Source organism: Kogia breviceps, chromosome 6 (genome assembly GCF_026419965.1).
Source record: "Kogia breviceps isolate mKogBre1 chromosome 6, mKogBre1 haplotype 1, whole genome shotgun sequence".
In the NCBI taxonomy this organism is placed as follows: Eukaryota; Metazoa; Chordata; class Mammalia; order Artiodactyla; family Physeteridae; genus Kogia; species Kogia breviceps.
In genome coordinates, this window is record NC_081315.1 from 28,195,335 (window position 1) to 28,216,863 (window position 21,529).

Sequence of the window (21,529 nt, forward strand, 5' to 3'; positions counted from 1 at the left end):
TTCTCTTTCTCTCTGAAAAAGGAAAACAAAAACAAACATCCCACTGACATGGTGCTTAGTTTTTACTGAGCCTTTTCTATCAGCTGTTGGACTAGGTATTATCTTTGTAATAGGCCCCTCCAGACATTATAGTTTATAGGACTGTTGGTAGGTGTAAATTTCATGTTCTATTCTAGAAAATCTCAATCAAGGTTTTTATAAATTGGGTGGTCTTATTCAAAAGGCTACTGAATTTTAGATTTAAAAAATCAATATTATATTTAAACTAAATTTGAGATATTTATTATATTTATATACAGCTAGTTTATTTTCATTTTGTAATTTGCACAAGCTCTGAAGGATAGTAAATTTTGGCTCCTAATCAACTCTCTCATTTTTAAGACAGGAAGTAAAATGAGACGATTATTTGCCTTTGGAGGAAAAAAGGAAGTCTTTGCCATGATTATATCTGCGAATTACTGGTTTTCTAAATCCCACAGAAATAGCAGCGTCCAGTTTTAAACTGTTAAATAATATAAGGACACCCTAAATCATGAATTGCTTTTAAGAGAGAATGTAATCTATGACATAATTGAAACCAATAATTTTATTATTGTCTACTAGAGAAAAGTCCACCTTCCTCTTAACGTTCAACGTGAACAAGTCTAAACATTTTTTATGTGAAACATATTTTTATGTGAAGCCATTAAGTCCCAAACACAAGTATGGCGAAAGACTGAAGAGACAAGTAATGGAGATTTTGGTTTCTTCTGCATGTGAGGTGAGCATGTCTACTTGTCCTAGACTGAAGTAGCGTGGTACAGTCACCCCCAGTTTGTACTATGTGTCTTTTTCTTGGAAGAGCTGGTTTTAGGGCACTTGTCCCTTTAAGGGGTTGCAGCTTCAGTTAATTGCATGGGTGTGGTTTTACCCACAGGAAGCTACGTTTTTTAATCTCTCTCCTTTGTCCCTTAGTGTCGCTCTTATTCCTGGAAGGCTGCCTGGAAAGAAGGGCATTGTAGGAACCACAGCAGCCTGTACTTCCACAGTTTGTTTCATGAAGAAGGTCAAGGCCATTTACATTTTGGCTGTAAAATGTAGAAGCTGACCTCCAAACCAAGAGGAAGCACCAGCTTTACAATTTGTCCAGGAAACTCTAATCTTAACATTTCAAAGATGTACATGCTTGATAACCTTTTAAACATCAACTAGGTCAAGGAGTGTATTCTGTGGTGACTACTTTGCATAGTTCTACAATGTAATGTACTTTGAAAATTACTGAATCAATGGAAAGAAAAGACTAGAATCATTTCAGTAGAATTGGATACTACACCTCAGAATTCAAAACTCATTTTGGTGAGCAGTGGAAGGTAAACCTGACACCTATGCCCAAATTTACCTAATAAAGTCTGAAAAATGCAGCAAGACTACTAGTTAAAATAAACTTTCACATAAGTACAGTAACTTAGGAACTCTCTGAAGATCAGTGTTTTTGGCTTAACCTGTTGCCTCTGCAATTTACTTGCTACTCCAACTGTACGTGCTGGAGAACGTATAAATTATGTTATGGCTTTTTTCCTGGGGAAACCGAGTCATCTTGTGAGTCATGACACGACTCCGATGAAATTGGTCCAATAGTTTCAAGCCACAGAGCACTTTCTCTGTTATATATAGCCATGGTTCATTTATTGCAGAGATTCTCAAACACCTTTGGTCATGACATACTCCAAATCGCCTAATCTGCACAGAAGACTGGAATGAATGGAGAGGATACTCATAGCCGTAGGGCTGGGACAGCAGCTTCCCCAGCCTCCTTCCCGTGCGCCTGAGAACGAAGAGCCTTCACATCCTGTACACTTACAGTCCACCTCTAGGCACATCAGTTGATCTATTTAGAGCTACTTTACTGACTCATCTGCGCAGTCCAGATACCTATCACCTACAGTCAATCATCACATTTTGGAGCTGAACGGGACCTAAGAAAACCTTTGGAGTCACCATTCAATTCACAGATAAGACGACCTAGGAAGAAAGCATCAGCGTGACAGAGTGGGGAAGAGAGGGATTTTGGAAGCAGAACTAGGTCTTAATCTTGGGGTTTCTGTTTAGTATGTCTGTGATCTTAGCCATGCTACTAAACCACTTGGAGTCTGATCTGCAAAAGAGGAATAATTATACTTACCTTGCTATAATATTTTAAGATTAGAAACAACGCAGGTGTGTCACACACTACATACCTAGCATGGTGTGTGGCACATAATTAATTGCTAATTTGCTAAGTGACTTTCCCAGTGTAGAGAGCAAGACAGAAAGCCTGAATGAAAATTCTACACCTAGCTCCCAGCTCAGTGCATTGTTCATATGTTGTGATGTCTTGGATATTTCAAAATATTTTGACCTCTTATGTTAAGGATGAATATTTGTGTTCCCCCCACCAAATTCATATTCTGAAAACTTAACCCCCAAAGTGCTGGTTTTAGAGGTGGGGCCTTTAGGAGGTAATTAGGTTTAGGTGAAGTCATGAGGGTGGAGCCCCTGTGATGAAATTAGTGTCCTTATAAGAGGAAGAAGAGATTGGAGTTCTCTTCATCATGTGAAGGAGCAGTGAGAAGGCAGCCATCTGCAAACCAGGAAGAAGGCCCTCACCAGACACCAAATGGGCTGGTACCTTGATCTTGGATTTCTCAGCCTCCAGAATTGTGAAAAATAGATGTCTGTTGTTTAAGTCACCCAGTCAATGGCGTTTTGTTATACTAGCCTGAGTTGACTAATACACTTTACTTCTACATACCTGAGTTTCCTGATGGTGTTGTCGCTCACCCATTTAGTGGTTATCAGCTCCCACGTTATTGTAGAAAGTAAACCCGAGGGAAAAGAGATCTTTTGGTAAGAATCCCCAAAGCAACCAATATTGGGGGAGCACTTACAGTTTTCAGAGACTTAGAGCCTCTGAATAACCTTGAGGAATTGCAACCATCCATGTTTTCACCACCCTTGATAAATAGATGAGGCAGCCTCAGTCAAAGAAGCTAAGGATGGCCAAGGCTTACCACCTCTGCAGAACAAATAGAGGCTGTCCCCAGTCTTGTATTTCCACTACTCTAAGTACACTGCTGGATTTTGCAGATGACTCTAGATGAAGATGCTGATGGTTCAGACCCCTAACTATACACAGCAGATCAGGATGTAAGTGATTGGAGAAGCAGGAATAAGACACACAATAATGGTGAAGGCAGTTATGATGGAGGCATGACAGAAGCAGGCACAGGAGGAAACTGTAGGGCAGGGAGCTAAGAAATGCATGAGCTGAAGTCTTCTCCAGATGTTTTCAAGCCATCCAGGTTAATTGTAATTTGCTAAAAAGAATTCTGTGATTTGAGGCCTCTGCAAAGTGGCAAGCTGCCACCTAACAGTATCACAGCCTGCCTTAGGCACAGACTAAGTTTTTCTAGTGTTTTGATAAGATGAAAGAGTATTTTACCAGGTATTACTTAGCTCTTCATTAAACTAAAAAGTTGAAGTGATGGATCAAAAAAAAAGTTGAAATCATCAAGTTCAACAAATATTCGTGATATTGTGATAATCTGAATTGATATAGGCCAAAATCATTGGGAGAACTGATTTATCACGTAAAGGTGCTAAGTTTATTTACCTTGTTTCGAAGACAGAGGAGGTATAAAAATTTAAGGGATTAAGATTAATATCAAAAACGATTACAGAAACGAATCCACATATATTTAGCTTTGTGGGGCCTAAGAAAACATGGGCTGAATTTACTGAAATAGATGTGCTGTTAAAAATAGAGGACTGATCCGGTGAAATCTGCCTTCAACTCCTTCTCCCTTTGGCAAATCACTTGTTCTTTTCAGATGAATTTTTTCTCATTTATGAAAGATTGCACTAGCCTTTGGCTTAGCATTTCATTTTAAACTTACTTAATAGAATGATCTAGGTACTAAATGGTAAAAATAATTTCAATTTATTGGACATGTTATATATATATCAGATATTCTGCTGGACTCTACCTGTGCGCGTGTGTATTATCTGTAATCTACACTACAGCCAGGCAAAGTGAGTAGTATAAGTCTCATTTCATATGAGGGGGAACTCAGGCTCAGTTCATTTGATGATTGGCTTAGATTAGAATCCAGCCTTGTCTGCTTGTAAATCCTATGCTCCTTTTTCACCATATACATTCTGATATATAGGGGTGTACAGATGTCTGATGTTCAAGCCAGTTTAAATATACAGTACGACTCACTCATTTATTCTACAAATATTGATTGAAATTTTGTTATGTTCCAGGTACTGTGATAAGAGCTGAGTCTACACTGAGGAACACAGCCAACAAGCGGTCCCTACCCTCTTGGGTTTTTACCATTCTGTAGAGGAGTTAGGTGCTAACTATTCTAGTAAGGAGAAAAATACAAATGATTGTTCATGATAGGTGCTATTTCAAGTATCTACATGCTTACTTTAAGAAAAGAAAAAAATTATAATTATGAAAAATAAGACTATAATGCAGCCCTTTTGATTCTTGCATTTTGTCTCTAGAGGTTGCAAAGAAATTTCTCATGGAGATATTCTTTTAACCCCTTCTTCAAAAGATAGAGAATAAGTCATTCCACCCCAGGGAAACATATACACTGACATCTCCTTCTGAATACCCAGCATAGGTAGTCTCCCTAACTCTGCTCCCTGAGACAGGGTCTTTGACTACATCTAGAAATAAAAATAATTGAGAATGTTTCCATTTTTGCAAAGAAGTCACTTAAAAAATACTAATAGCATGAGAGGCACAGGTACACTATTTCCAGGAACTGACTTTTTTTTTTTGCTTAACATTTTAAACATTGTTATTAGTTAGCAGAGAATTAAAAAGCTCTGAGTATTTATTTACTTTGGGAAATGTGAACTAATTAAGGGTAAGATCTACGTATCTAATTAGTAATTAAAATTTATTGTCCCCCCAATATGTTTGGTTTTTTTTTTTTTCGCTACATGGGCCTCTCACTGTTGTGGCCTCTCCCGTTGCAGAGCACAGGCTCCGGACGTGCAGGCTCAGCGGCCATAGCTCACGGGCCCAGCCGCTCCGCGGCATGTGGGATCTTCCCGGACTGGGGCACAAACCCGCGTCCCCTGCATTGGCAGGCGGACTCTCAACCACTGCGCCACCAGGGAAGCCCCTGTCCCCCCAATATGTTTTCCTTTATTTCAAAATACAATTTAGCAGACTCTACTATTCATTGTCCTAGGTACAGACTAATGAGATTTGTGGTCTCTATACTCTATCTTGATCTCAATCTGTCTGTCAACCTCTCTGCCCTATTCATGCTGAATTTGGCCAAATCTTGAACCTAATAGTTACTGCAGTTTCTCCCCATTCATTACTAACCCCAACCTGGCTTTGATGCACCTGTTTCTATTTTAAATGAATCTCAAAGTGGAAGATAATCATGTCCAATTTCTACTCATCCTGAGAGTGGAAATCTTTCAGTCAAGTGGAGAACTTCACTGTGGAATTTTCAGTTTCCTTTATTTTTTAATTTTTTAATTTTTTCATTATAGTGTATTGTTTAATTGTTCTATTTTATTATTATTTTTTAAAATTTCTTTTTTAACATCCTTATTGGAGTATAATTGCTTTATAATGGTGTGTTAGTTTCTGCTTTATAACAAAGTGAATCAGTTATACATATACATATATTCTCATATCTTTTCCCTCTTGCGTCTCCTTCCCTCCTACCCTCCCTATCCCACCCCTCTAGGTGGTCACAAACCACTTAGCTGATCTCCCTGTGCTATGCGGCAGCTTCCCACTAGCTATCTATTTTATGTTTGGTAGTGTATATATGTCCATGCCACGCTCTCACTTCATCACAGCTTACCCTTCCCCCTCCGCATATCCTCAAGTCCATTCTCTAGTAGGTCTGTGTCTTTATTCCCAGTTTACCTCTAGGTTCTTCATAAACATGTTTTTTTTTTTTTTTCTTAGATTCTGTATATATGTGTTAGCATACGGTATTTGTTTTTCTCTTTCTGACTTACGTCACTCTGTATGACAGACTCCAGGTCCATCCACCTCACTACAAATAACTCAATATTGTTTCTTTTTATGGCTGAGTAATATTCTATTGTATATATGTGCCACATCTTCTTTATCCATTCAGCTGATGATGGACACTTAGGTTGCTTCCATGTCCTGGCTATTGTAAAGAGAGCTGCAATGAATATTTTGGTACATGACTCTTTTTGAATTATGGTTTTCTCAGGGTATATGCCCAGGAGTGGGATTGCTGGGTCGTATGGTAGTTCTATTTGTAGTTTTTTAAGGAACCTCCATACTGTTCTCCATAGTGGCTGTATCAATTTTCATTCCCACCAGCAGTGCAAGAGTGTTCCCTTTTCTCCACACCCTCTCCAGCATTTATTGTTTGTAGATTTTTTGATGATGGCCATTCTGACCAGTGTGAGATGATATCTCATTGTAGTTTTGATTTGCATTTCTCTAATGATTAATGATGTTGAGCATTCTTTCATGTGTTTGTTGGCAATCTGCATATCTTCTTTGGAGAAATGCCTATTTAGGTCTTCTTCCCATTTTGGAATTGGTTTGTTTGTTTTTTGTTATTGAGCTGCATGAGCTGCTTGTAAATTTTGGAGATTAATCCTTTGTCAGTTGCTTCATTTGCAAATATTTTCTCCCATTCTGAAGGTTGTCTTTTGGTCTTGTTTATGGTTTCCTTTGCTGTGCAAAAGCTTTTAAGTTTCATTAGGTCCCATTTGTTTATTTTTGTTTTTATTTCCATTTCTCTAGGAGGTGGGTCAAAAAGGATCTTGCTCTGGCATACCTATACACTAATGATGAAAAATCTGAAAGTGAAATTAAGAAAACACTCCCATTTACCATTGCAACAAAAAGAATAAAATACCTAGGAATAAACCTACCTAGGGAGACAAAAGACCTGTATGCAGAAAACAATAAGACACTGATGAAAGAAATTAAAGATGATACAAACAGAGGGAGAGATATACCATGTTCTTGGATTGGAAGAATCAACATTGTGAGAATGACTCTACTACCCAAAGCAATCTACAGATTCAATGCAGTTCCTATCAAACTACTGGCATTTTTCACAGAACTAGAAAAAAAATTTCACAATTTGTATGGAAACACAAAAGACCCCGAATAGCCAAAGGAATCTTGAGAACGAAAAATGGAGCTGGAGGAATCAGGCTCCCTGACTTCAGAGTATACTACAAAGCTATAGTAATCAAGACAGTATGGTACTGGCACAAAAACAGAAATATAGATCAATGGAACAGGATAGAAAGCCAAGAGATAAACCCACACACATATGGTCAACTTATCTTTGATAAAGGAGGTAAGAATATATAGTGGAGAAAAGATAGCCTCTTCAATAAGTGGTGCTGGGAAAACTGGATAGGTACATGTAAAAGTATGAGATTAGAACACTCCCTAACACCATACACAAAAATAAACTCAAAATGCATTAAAGACCTAAACGTAAGGCCAGAAACCATAAAACTCTTAGAGGAAAACATAGGCAGAACACTCTATGACATAAATCAGTTTCCTTTAAATGGGGCTTAGTCTAAGTAGACTTGCCCAGATGTGCCTGAAAAGGAGTGTCAAAAGGAAAAGATCAAAATAAAGGCATTAATGAAGCCAAGAAGAATTGCCTATTTTTCTTGTCTCCTAGATCCTTTCTTTAAAGTGAAATGCTTGTCTGACAAGGATTCAAGTGCTTGCCTTTCTTGACAAAGGATAACTCAATGTGTTGACATAGGAAGCCTCCCATTCAGACAGTGCTAAAGGGAAAGGTCCTTTAAATAAAACTTTCAATAGCCCAAGTTCCTGACCTTTAGGTTGGAGGTTATTATGCCAACTTTCTCCAAGCATGAGAAGTGACTTCAGAGTGTAGAGAGCATTGTTGTTACATTAAAATAGGGGACTCACTCTGTGTGTATTTCCAGGATGGAGAGTTAGTTCCTCCTTCCTTTCTTCCCATGTAGGCAGAGAAGAGAGTCCTCCTCCCAAACCTCCCTGACTTCAAAGGAAATGTTATATTCCTGTCTCTTCCTAGTGTCAGGACAGGGATGGAATTAGAGAATTTAGGCAGACAAGCTCTCTCCTTTCTAAAAAAAAAAAAGGCAATATATAGAAATATGTATATATATATAACATATATAGAAACTTCTCTAGATTTCTATATGTGGATTGCTATAGAAATCTTATCTACATGTCTATATATAGAAATGTATAAGAAACATATAGAGAAACTTATCCAAAAACATATGTATATATTTTGAAAGTTTGGAAAAATATGGCAGCAATCCAATTTTCATTGTAGAGGAAAGAATGCTTAACTCTGAGGTAGAAAACCTGGATATCTCCTGGTCAGGGGACCTTGAGAAGCACATGAAATCTCTAAATCCAGATTAGTTTCCTCATTGGTACACTAACAGCTGTCCTACTTACCAGATTTTTGTGAGCATGAAATAAAGTAATATATGTGAAAGTGATTGAAAGACTGTGATGCCCTATACAATGGTCAGGTATTAAGTATGACACCTGCTTTTACTTGCCTGCACTGGTCACCATCTTAGCTTATGTGCCATAAGGCCATGTGAGGAGCTCTACAAAATTTATATTGGAAGCCAAAGGAAAATGTGATTTGATCTATAAAAATATTTGTTTTGTCTATAACATTTGGAGCTAAAGAGCAAAAAAAAAAAAAAAAAAGGAAGAATGTTTGCAAATGAAGTAGAAAAAAAAAGGGTTAGCATGATGCCCTAGTCAAGGGAGTAATTACATAGTTCAAGGTGAAAAGTGCATGTCGCAGGAGATGACTATTCACTGGTGCTAGGACAGCTGTGGGCTTAATCTCAGCAGCCCAGCCAACTGGTATCAGCTCTGCTGTCACTCATCACCTCCTCCTCTGATGTTCTGTGAAAGCCATGGAGATTCTTGGCATGTACCCGCAGCAAACTGGAGTTTGGATCTTCTCTTATCAATATATCGGCAAACTGAAATGATCTCAATTAAATTGAATACTGAAGCAGAGTAATTTAATTGATCTGAACAGATATGGGTTCACTCCCTAAACATCAGGATCAGTACCAATTTTCATGCATGTGTTAGCGCACACCACACTCGATTCACTAGTAAACATACAAGTGTATCCTGGAATAACCATCACGCTTTCAGTGTGTTTGGCTTTGCTCTGAACCATTCGCCTTAGCTTGCATTTTTTCCTTTTTTGGCCAAAGACACCCACATGTGTTTGCTGGCACTTCTATGTTTCTATAATCAGTCTGCACAAGTGTGCACAGCCTGCAGGCTACACTCATCCCTGATGTTCCCCAGTTTCACCCAGACACCATCTACAAAGGCAGGTTCCATGCATTTTTCAAGGCTCAGTTCAGAATGGCTACACCCCACTCGCCCTCTTAGGTTCTCCTCTGCTAACATGGATGCTGGTTGGTGCTATGTTTACAGGCTGCTGTGTTTGCTAAAATTCTGGAGGTTGTGTTTTCTCAACCATGGTTTCTGGGTTTTATACTATGTGTATGTTTAGGGCTTGGAGTAGAGAAGAATTACTGGTATTTTTATAGTTCTGAACTACTTCCTTCAAAATCCAATTGCCTATTAATATTACTTAGGCACTATGTATCCTAGCTTGTTGCATTCTCTGTTCTAAATATTTTGATATCTTTTGTTTGAAAGGAGGTAGTTAAAACATTTCTGTAATAGGTAAGTATACAGAGACCATGAGAATAAATTTGTGACATTTTATTGCCAAATGAATACCAAGATGTGGCATATTAAAAGTTTAATTGAGATTGAATAGAGTCATTTTAAAATTAGCAGAACAGCAGCAAGTTATAAAACTATGGTACCATTTTTTACACATGTTCTGGTATTCATATATTCACAAGTCTACCTTTCACTTGCTGAAATGGCAAATGGTGACTATATCTATGATATATTAATAATTTTTATGTTTCCTGGAACCATAAATTCAGGTTCAAGTATGCTTGATTAAGTCTTACATCTTGGGGAGAAATAATTTATATTTTCAAAAATTCCCAGGTCAGAAATTTTACAAAACATTTACAAAATGAATCTCTCTCTATTTCATCTGTGATTAAAACGCAGTGGAAATTTTCAGAAAGGTTACATTCTACCTTAATGTTCATGGGTAGAATTTCTGGAATGCTGGTGCATTCCTTAAGAAGTATTTCTTAAAAACACATTTAACATGTATACATTTAGAAGAATTTTGCTTAGCAGCAGTATCTGATATTAAGAGAAAAAATATTCATAGCTGTGAAAAAAATCTACCTTGGTACAATATTTGTATTCTTGAAAATTTGCGTATTTCCAAGAAATGCAATATTTCTAGCAATGCAATATTTTCGTGTTGACTTAATAGTAATTTCAGAAATGTGTTTTCATACAGACTTATCTTTCAAACAACATATCAGTCACTGTTTGGAATGTGATAAACCTCTCTTCTTCATTGCACATTTCCCTTCCAAAAGTCTGCAGTGAATATGAAATGCTTTTGTTCTGAGAAAACTTTTTTTTTTTTTTTTTTTTTTTTTTTTTTTGTGGTACGCGGGCCTCTCACTGTTGTGGCCTCTCCCGTTGCGCGGAGCACAGGCTCCGGACGCGCAGGCTCAGCGGCCATGGCTCACGGGCCCAGCCACTCCGCGGCATGTGGGATCTTCCCGGACCGGGGCACGAACCCGTGTCCCCTGCATAGGCAGGCGGATTCTCAACCACTGCGCCTCCAGGGAAGCCCGAGAAAACATATTTAATTGTATAAATCTGATAAAATTTCAAGAAATCACTAGCACAAGATTAGCTAGTTAAATCAGTGCAACCTCATACAATGAATTAATATACAGCTGTTAAAACTCATAAGATAATATCGATGACATGAGAAAATACAAATAATATATGATAAAGGCCTATTGCAAAATTATAAAAAATAAATTTTGAAAGAAAACAATGTATGTATACATGGACAGAGAAAAATGCACAGTGAAATATTAACTGTGGTTGTCTCTTAGTGGTAGGTATGTGGATGCTTTTGTTCTTTTCGAAACTTTTCCACATTTTCCAAATTTCTCTGAGAATTGTATACTATTTCATAAGCAGGAAATACATATACTTTAAAATTACTGTGTAGTGCTTCTATAGATCTTTTAAAATTCTATGTTTAACGGGCATGACACTGAGAGTACATGAGATCTTTGTATAGGGATTAGAGCAAGCAAATGGACAGAAATGTAAAACAAGACATTGTATTTGGTGAATGGCAGGTAGATCTATTGAGCTGAAGAGATAGACGGGGCCAGAGCACAGAAGAGCTCTAAATCAAGATAAGAAATTTAGACTCTACAGGGTGACCACGAACACTGGTTTACCTGAGAACCCCATTGTAGTCCTACTGTAGGAGCATAATTATTAATAACATCCCCTTTTATTATCAAAATTGTCTGGGTTTAGATGATAAATTATGCAGTCATCTTATGTAACTACTGGGAAGGCTTATATACCACTGAAGGCTTATTACTGGGAAACTGACAGAATCGGATTTACATTTTGGAAAGAGATTCTTGGCTGCACTGTGAAAATGAATTTGGCAGGGGCGGTGTGCAGGAGTGCAGGCGGGGAGATCAACTAGGATACAATTGCAAAGGTAATGCGATCTTAGTCGTAAGGTTAGGGTGGAGGGGACAGGAGAGAAAATTCATATGGAAGAGCAGGTTTAGACATTCATATAAGAGATATTTTAAGTAGAGGTTTTTTTTTTTTTTTTTAATGTCATTTGTAGGAAGTTCTAGAGCAGCACTGTCCAAAAGAACTTTCTGCATTGATAAAAATGTTCTGTATTTGTGCTGTCTGCTACGGTACCCGCTAGCCACATGTGGGTAGTGACAACTTGAAATTGAGTTTTAAATAATATTAAATTTTAACTAATTTAAATTTGAATTTGAATAGCTCCACATCTCAGCGCTTCTATCCTGGACAAAGTACCTCTAGATTTTTTTCTCTAAACTATGAGAGAAAGATCTGGCCTGGAGTTGTAGCTTTGTTAGGGATCAGTTAGGTACAGGCCTTGTCAATGCATTTGGCCGGCAGAGCTTGTATATTGAGAAAAGAAAAGGGTACCATCTTTTAGAGACTGGCAGTGAAGATGAGCCTGCAAAGGGTCTGGGGAGACGCAGGAGAGGTCGTTGATTTGGTAGTCAAAGAAATTGAGAGTGCCAAGAATGGAATGATTAACCGTAATCAGAGATCTTATGCTATAGGACATTCGAGTAAAATGGAGACAGTTTGGAAGGACTGAAGTTAGGAGATTCTAGATGTAGGGAGACATTTGGAGGTTAACTGAAGAGTCTAGGTCTCATAGAATTGACTGGCATCTGAGTTAGGATAATGCTGTTGAAACTCCACCCTCAAAGACAGTACATAGGGAGAGAGTTCAGAAATAAAAGCAGTGGGATTTGACACCGAATTCAATGAGCTGGGAGTCAAGAGGGTGGGATTCAGAACTGGCTAAGAGGAGACATTGTTAGTAAAAAGGCAAAGTTATGCATTCCTCTGAGACAGAAGCTGTAGTTTCTGTAAAAGTTGAAACATGAAAACTCAGCCCCATTCCACCCCCTACCCCATGCCCCAATTCTTAAGGAATTGTACAGCAGATTTCTTGATGCAGCTACTTTCATAAGAATTGATGGCTTGAGCTAGTCAGGAAGGAAACCTGTTTCATGAGTGCAGGGAACTGCTTTTGCTTTTTTTTTTTTTTCCTTCTTTGATAATATCAGACAAGAACCTGGAGGTTTGTTTACCATTTCGGTAGGGCAACTGCAGCAAAGGCCCACAGATGAAAGAAAGGTGGAATCCAAGAAAGGCAGACAGAATCAAAACATCCTCTCCCCATCCCATCGCCAAATAAAAAAGAATAATTATTGAAGAAAGACTCAAAAGTTTACTTTAGGACTGGAAAGATGCATATAGCTCTGTGTTCATCTGTGATGTGTTGGAGTAAACAATTGAACAGGTTTTCCAACCAGTAGACTTGGGTTCTAATGCTTAATTAACTCTATGACCACAGCATGTACACCATTTAACTCTTCTGGGTAACAGTTACTCATTAAACTAGATTAGTGCTCAAGTTTATGTTTTTCTACTTCAAAATTCTATCAGTGTAAAGAAAAATCAGTGTAAAAAATTATATCTAATGTGCTAAAATAAATCTGGATGCATGAAACTGTGCTAAATTTTGTTTACCTGTGTCACAAAATTTCATGCACTGCTTCAATGGATACACTTTAAATAACTTTAATGGTTGTGTTAGCTCTCCATATAGAAATCAATGTTAAAATAGACAGTACATAGGTAAAGTGAGTTTTGCGAAGTTAACAAAATATAAAATACATAAAGATTATTTTCAAATTAGAAAAAAACAAATAATCTAGGCTGAGAACCTATATGACAAGTTTCAGTTTAAAGAAACTGCTGAAGGCTTCTTAATGGTGCCTGGAGGGACAGACAGTGGTGGGTTAAAGAACACAATACTTTTCATATTTGGTTTCAATAGTTTTTAAAAGAAATGAAGAAAGAAGGAAAGAAGAAAAGAATAAAAGGAAGGAAGGGAAATGAAGGAAGGAAGGGAGTAAGAAAGGGAGAGATAGAGAAAGAAAGAGAAAGAAAGAAAGAAAGGAGAAAATGAAATTGGTTGTTTATTGTTGCAAGAAAAATTTATGTGGTAGAACATAACTAGAATTTCAGCCCTTAATCTTCCAGTAACTGTGTGGCCTTGGGCAAGTAATTATATCTCTGGGCCCCCATTTCCTTGTCGGTAAAATGAAGGGTTGGGGTCAGAACCTTTTAAAAGTTCCTTCCAACTCTTTACTGTTGCCACATTGACACTGTAACTCACGTGGCCCAGGACTGTTGATTTGTGCAGTTCAGAAAAGAGCAAAGTGTAGTATTAGGAAAAAAGTCATCTATTAATTTATTTCATTTTCATGCATATATTCAGTTGCAGGAAACTTTTTTAGCTGACTGAGGTGGGGAAAAAAGCAGTCTTAGCAGTTAATAATTCCCATTATTCCAGCTAAGATGGCGAGTAGCTAGAGTCATTAAATCTGCCCAGGGGAGGAGTCCTGAGGATTCACTTTTATTCTCTCTGCCACCCCCTCCCCAGCATCATTAATCCTAGGAAGATGTGCTCATCTCGACTGAAAAAAGGTAGGGAAAAGCCTCCATTAGAGAGAAGGAATGGGGGGAGATCTCAAAAATATCTTGAGACACTGGACCTGTTGACATTCATGTATTTTCTGCAATTACTGTGTTTAACAAAGATTTATTACAATTAGCCTCTTCGCATTCATGTAGTTTGGTTATGCTTTTGAAGCACTGAGGTTACTCTGCAATAACATGAAAAATATCTTAAAATTATCTTTCTTTTTGGAGCAGAGTTTATTAAGAACTTCACTGTCAGAACCTTTAGGCTTATCAAAGTGCTATCTGCACTTTGAAATTAGGACTGTCCGACATGTTTCAGATTTCCAGAAATCATTTAAGTTTGGACTGCCCTTAAAGACAGAGTGAGGGTAACAGGAGTTCACCCTGCTTCGTTTCCCAGGGTGCACATTACTTCTTTGTTTCATGTAAACACAGCTAAAATGATAGAGTGTGATGACTCTGCTTAGAATTATTGTATTTTTTTCTTTTATTATAGAGATTGGTAAAACCCTTTAAGTGATACAAGGGGCCAGAAGAAAAGCAGTGCTTTCTTTTAATATTAAATCTTGTGGGACCTTAAATATCAGGTTTCAGGAAAAAGGGGTTGTTGTTTGTGTTGTAATGTTCTTGACCTTTGGGTGTTAGACCCGGTTCACTCGTAACTGCTTTTTATCCTTCTTGCATCTTGATTGGTGAGGTTATAGTATAGAACTTTCCCTTTATTGGCACAGAAACATTTCAACAACTCTGACTACTTGGCACCATGGCTATTCAGTATGGGCATTTCTGTGAAATAAGTGAAACAATCCATTATCCACATTTTCTGACTACTTAATTCCTTACTGACATTTATTCCTTTACTAAAAGGACTTTCATAAATGTCACTTGAAAGCAAATGATCGTACTCAGTCCTCATCCTCCAGGACCACTGTTTCAGTTGGGCTTGGTTAACCACCTCTTCCCTCTTGAAATGTTCCTTCTCTGATATGTCCAACATCATTACTCTGGTTCTTCCTAATTAATTTTTGTTGTCAGTTTCTTTCCACTTTCCTTCCTCTTCAACCTTGGCAACTTTCTCTTGCCCTATTTTTCTGGAATGTGAGCTCTTTCGTATGGATTCACCTACCATTTCTAGTCTGATAACTCAAAGTTGAAAACTCTTGCTCTGATTTGTTCTCAGAGTTTCACTCTTGAGTCTCCAGTTGCTTCTTCCATATTTAGTGCTAAGTGAAGTTAACTGTGTTTCCAATGAGTTAACTGCATTGAAAAGTTACTAGTAGCTTTTAGCTGTGTAGGCAGAAATTCACTGTGGAACAGCTCTTTACTTTCTTAAGTTATACAAATATAAGCCTAATATTTAATCTCATGGTGGTTCTGAATGACAGCAAAGTTATCCACATCAGAGATGTCAGGTGCTCTATTCAAGAAAACAAAAATATTCTCTGGCATCAATATGGATACAACAGATAAGATTTCATGACAAGAAATTTGCAAATTCGGAATAAATAAGTACCTTTAAAACCACAACTTCTTAAAACCGTTGCAAGAAAACAAAGCCTGAAGAGTTCCATTTTAAAAAATGGAATCCCTCTGTTAAAATCTTCTCAGAAAGAAATATCCAGGCCTAGCCAATGCTCTAGATATTTAAGGAGGAAATATTACCAATGGCCAATTACCAGGCCATTACAAAAAAAGGATCAAGAAGAGGTTGATGTCTTTCATGAACATACAAGAAAAAATCCCAAACACAGTATTAGTGAAGAGAATTCCACACTATGTTGAAAGGATGATATTTCACCAGGGTTGCAGATTTGGCCTGTGGGACGGTCAAATTCTACCTTCAGTATGCTCATTTCTTGACTGAGGGCTTTTCTGGATCTGCAGAAGACCTTCTGTCTCCATGTATGGAGATCATAGATACCAGAGAGTTAACACTTTCCAGGAATGGTATTCAACAAATGTTTGATTGATGGGGAAGGCTAGTTTATAAATATTCCAGTTCTCTCATTCCTTAGGTGGGATAACTCTAAGACATGTGCCCACACCATTTCCTAGAGTTTCTTGGTCAGCATGAGCTCTAGTCACAGACCACAGCCGCAGGCTTGATAACCCACACTCTGTTGGCTTCCTTTCCTTCTCTGTCTCATTTCTCCACTCTCCTTTCAGAATTTTCTTCAACTCTCTAATTATACTTGCAACGAAATCCTTGTCTCAGACCTGCTTCTGGGGGAATCCAAGCTAAGACAATAACCAAGTTAGACTATTTCAAGAATGAAAAGTAGTTTTTTTTTTTTTTTAAATTTATTTTTTGTGGTATGATGGCCTCTCACTGTTGTGGCCTCTCCCATTGCGGAGCGCAGGCTCCGGACGCACAGGCTCAGAGGCCATGGCTCACGGGCCCAGCCGCTCCGCGGCACGTGGGATCTTCCCGGACCGGGGCACGAACCCGTGTCCCCTGCATCGGCAGGCGGACTCTCAACCACTGCGCCACCAGGGAAGCCCGAAAAGTAGTTTTAACATTCAAAAATCAGTTCATTTAATCCATTACTTTTACAGAATGAAGGAGAAAAAATATTATAGCATTAACTCAATAGATACAGTAAAAGTCTTTTCTAAAAACTAATACTTCTTTATGGTAATTTTTTTTTTAAACAAACTAGGAATAGAAGGGAATTCCTCAGGCTGACAAATAGTATGTACAAAATCTTATAGGAAATATAATATGGAGTCATGATATATTGAAATTTATTTCCTTAAGATAGGAGACAAAGATATTTCCTAACACTACTTCTATTCAACATTGTACTAGAGGTACTAGACAGCGACATAAGGCAAAAAAACATAAGCCTTGAAAATAAAGAAACAACTGTCATTATTCACAGACAAAATAATTGTTGCTGTAGAAAATCCAGAAGAATGTGCACATAAATTACTGGAATTAATGAGTGAAGTTTGCAAAATCATTAACTCTAAATCGAGTTAATGTAAAAATAAATTTCATTTCTATATACTAGCAACACATAATTTCTAGCAACAAATAATTTAAAAATAAAATTAAAAAGCACAATACCATGGACAATGACATCAAAAGTCACAAATACTTGGAAATAAATCTAACCAGTCACAAAGAAAGAAAACTACAGGCCAGTATCACTGATGAACATACATGCAAAAATCCACAACAAAATACTAGCAAACAGAATCCAGCAGCACATTAAAAGGATCATATAGCACGATCAAGTGGGGTTTATCCCAGGAATGCAAGGATTCTTCAAAATACGCAAATCAATCAATGTGATAAACTATATTAAAAAATTGAAGGAGAAAGACCATATGATCATCTCAATAGATGCAGAAAAAGCTTTTGACAAAATTCAACACCAATTTATGACAAAAACCCTCCAGAAAGTAGGCATAGAGGGAACTTACCTCAACATAATAAAAGACATATATGAAAAACCCACAGCAAGCATCATACTCAGTGGTGAAAACTGAAACCAATTCCTCTAAGATCAGGAACAAGACAAGGTTGTCCACTCTCACCACTATTATTCAACATAGTTTTGGAAGTTTTAGCCACAGCAATCAGAGAAGAAAAAGAAATAAAAGGAATCCAAATTGGAAAAGAAGAAGTAAAGCTGTCATTATTTGCAGATGATATGACACTAGACATAGAAAACCCTAAAGATGCTACCAGAAAACTACTAGAGCTAATCAATGAATTTGGTAAAGTAGCAAGATACAAAATTAATGCACAGAAATCTCTTGCATTCGGATACGCTCATGATGAAAAATCTGAAAGGGAAATTAAGAAAATATTCCCATTTACCATTGCAACAAAAAGAATAAAATACCTAGGAATAAACCTACCTAGGGAGACAAAAGACCTGTATGCAGAAAACAATAAGACACTGATGAAAGGAATTAAAGATGATACAAACAGATAGAGAGACATACCATGTTCTTGGATTGGAAGAATCAACATTGTGAGAATGACTCTACTACCCAAAGCAGTCTACAGATTCAATGCAGTTCCTATCAAACTACCAATGGCATTTTTCACAGAACTAGAACAAAAAATTTCACAATTTGTATGGAAACACAAAAGACCCCGAATAGCCAAAGCAATCTTGAAAAGAAAAACAGAGCTGGAGGAATCAGGTTCCTGGCTTTCAGACTATACTACAAAGCTACAGTAATCAAGACAGTGTGATACTGGCACAAAAACAGAAATATAGATCAATGGAACAGGATAGAAAGCCCAGAGATAAACCCACGCACATATGGTCACCTTATTTTTGATAAAGGAGGCAAGACTATATAGTGGAGAAAAGACAGCCTCTTCAATAAGTGGTGCTGGGAAAACTGGACTGCTACATGTAAAAGAATGAAATTAGAACACTCTGTAACACCATACAAAAAAATAAACTCAAAATGGATTAAAAACCTAAATGTAAGGCCAGACTCTATAAAACTCTTAGAGGAAAACATAGGCAGAACACTCTGTGACATAAATCACAGCAAGATCCTTTTTGACCCATCTCCTAGAGAAATGGAAATGAAAACAAAAATAAATGAATGGGACCTAAGGAAACTTAAAAGCTCTTGCACAGCAAAGGAAAACATAAACAAGATGAAAAGGCAACCATCAGATTGGGAGAAAATATTTGCAAATGAAGCAACTGACAAAGGATTTTAATCTCCAAAATTTACAAGCAACTCATGCAGCTCAATATCAAACAATGCAATCCAAAAATGGGCACAAGACCTAAGTAGACATTTCTTCAAAGAAGATATACAGATTGCCAACCAGCACATGAAAGGATGCCCAACATCAGTAATCATTAGAGAAATGGAAATCAAAACTGCAATGAGGTATCACCTCACACCAGTCAGAATGACCATCATCAAAAAGTCTACAAACAACAAATGCTTGAGAGGATGTGGAGAAAAGGGAACCCTCTTGCACTCTTGTTGGGGATGTAGATTGATACAGCCACTATGGAGAACAATATGGAGGTTCCTTAAAAAACTAAAAATAGAACTACCATACAACCCAATGATCCCACTACTGGGCATATACCCTGAGAAGACCATAATTCAAAAAGTCATGTACCACAATGTTCATTGCAGCTCTAGTTACAATAGCCAGGACATGGAAGCAACCTAAGTGTCCACTGGCAGATGAATGGATAAAGAAGATGTGGCACAAATATACAATGGAATATTAATCAGCCATAAAAGGAAATAAAATTGAGTTATTTGTAGCGATGTGGTTGGAGCTAGAGACTGTCAGAGTGAAGTAAGGTAGAAAGGGAAAAACAAATACTGTATGCTAACACATATATATGGAATCTAAAAAATATTAGTTCTGAAGAACCTAGCGGCAGGACAGAAATAAAGATGCAGACGTAGAGAATGGATTTGAGGACACGGGGAGGGGGACGGGTAAGCTGGGACGAAGTCAGAGAGTGGCATGGACATATACACACTACCAAATGTAAAATAGATAGCTAGTGGGAAGCAGCCGAATAGCACTGGGAGATCAGCTCGGCGCTTTGTGACCACCTAGAGGGGTGGGATAGGGAAGATGGGAGGGAGACTCAAGAGGCAGGAGATATGGGAATACATGTATATGTATAGCTGATTCACTTTGTTATAAAGCAGAAATTAACACACCATTGTAAAGCAATTATACTCTAATAAACATGTTAAAAAAATCAAACCAAAGACGAGGAAAGTCTCTACAGGAAACTATATATAAGACATTACTGAGATAAGTTAAAGAACTAAATAAATGGAGAGATTTTCCATGTTTATTAATTGGAAGACTCAATATTGTAAAGATGCCAATCCTTTCCACGTTGGTGTGTAGATATAATGCAAGTGCAATGCAATTCCAATCAAAAAGTAAAAAAACCAAAAAGCTCTTTTTTTTCCTAAACAATGTGACAAGTTGATTTTCTATTTATGTGGAAATGTAAATGGTCAAGGATAACCAGGATGGTCTGAAAAGAAGTATGTAGGACTTACGTGATCAGGTATCAAGACTTACTACAAAGCTACAGTAATTAAAATAGGTATTGATGCAATGATAGATTAAAAAGTAAGGAACAGAATAAAATATCCAAAGCTTACCACAAATATAAGGTAATCTGATTTATATTCAAGGGGCTCATTGTGGGCACTGGGGGGAGAGAAAACGGAGCAGAGATGGGGAAGAAAACCGTTTTCACAAATGGTCCAAGACTGATGGATATCCAAATGGAAAAAAAGTAAATATTTACTCTTACCTACTTACTATTGATAGAGGAAAAGAAAGCATGAACAGTTCTATTCAAGGAATGCAATCTAACTTAAGACACCCCCCAGAAAGAAATACCCAGGCCCAGTGAATGCTCCAGATATTTAAGGAGGAACTATTACCTATAGCTAATTTCTGCCACTATAAAATAATCAACAGGCTAAACTCACTTATGAACAAAAGGTAAAAATCCTAAACTCCATATTAGACATGAGAACGCCACAATACATCAACCATAGAAAGCATAATACCACACACCCCAAAATCCCAAATAGTTTGTAAACCTAAATGAGAATGGTAACCTGATAAAGCTCCTAGAATATAACATAGAGAATATTTTAATGACTAAGATGTTCTTTTTTTAAAAAAAATATTATTTATTTGGCTGTGTCCCGTCTTAGTTGCAGCACACGGGATCTTAGTCGCGGCACGCGGGCTTTCCTCTAGTTGTTGCACACGGGCTCAGTAGTTGCAGCGAGCAGCTCTCTAGTTGTGGCGCGCAGGCTCTAGAGTGAGTGAGCTTAGTTGCTCCACGGCATGTGGGATCTTAGTTCCCCCACCAGGAGTTGAACCTGCATCCCCTGAATTGGAAGGCGGATTCTTATCCACTGAACCACAAGGGAAGTCCCCTAGATATTCTTAAGTAGGTAAAGCTTCCCCCACCCCACTGCCCCCAGCTTTATTGAGATATAATCGGCATTATAACATTGTGTAAATTTAAGGTGTTGAATTGACACACTTAATGTATTGCAATATGATTACCACAGTGGCATTAGCTAAAGCCTCCATCACTTCACATAATTACCGTTTATTGTTTGTGTTAACAATATTCAAGATTTACTCTTTTAGCAACTTTCAAGTATATAATACAGCTTAATTATGTATAATCACCACACTGTTCATTACATCCCCTGAAGTTATTCATCTTGTAATTGGAGGTTTGTACCCTTTGACCT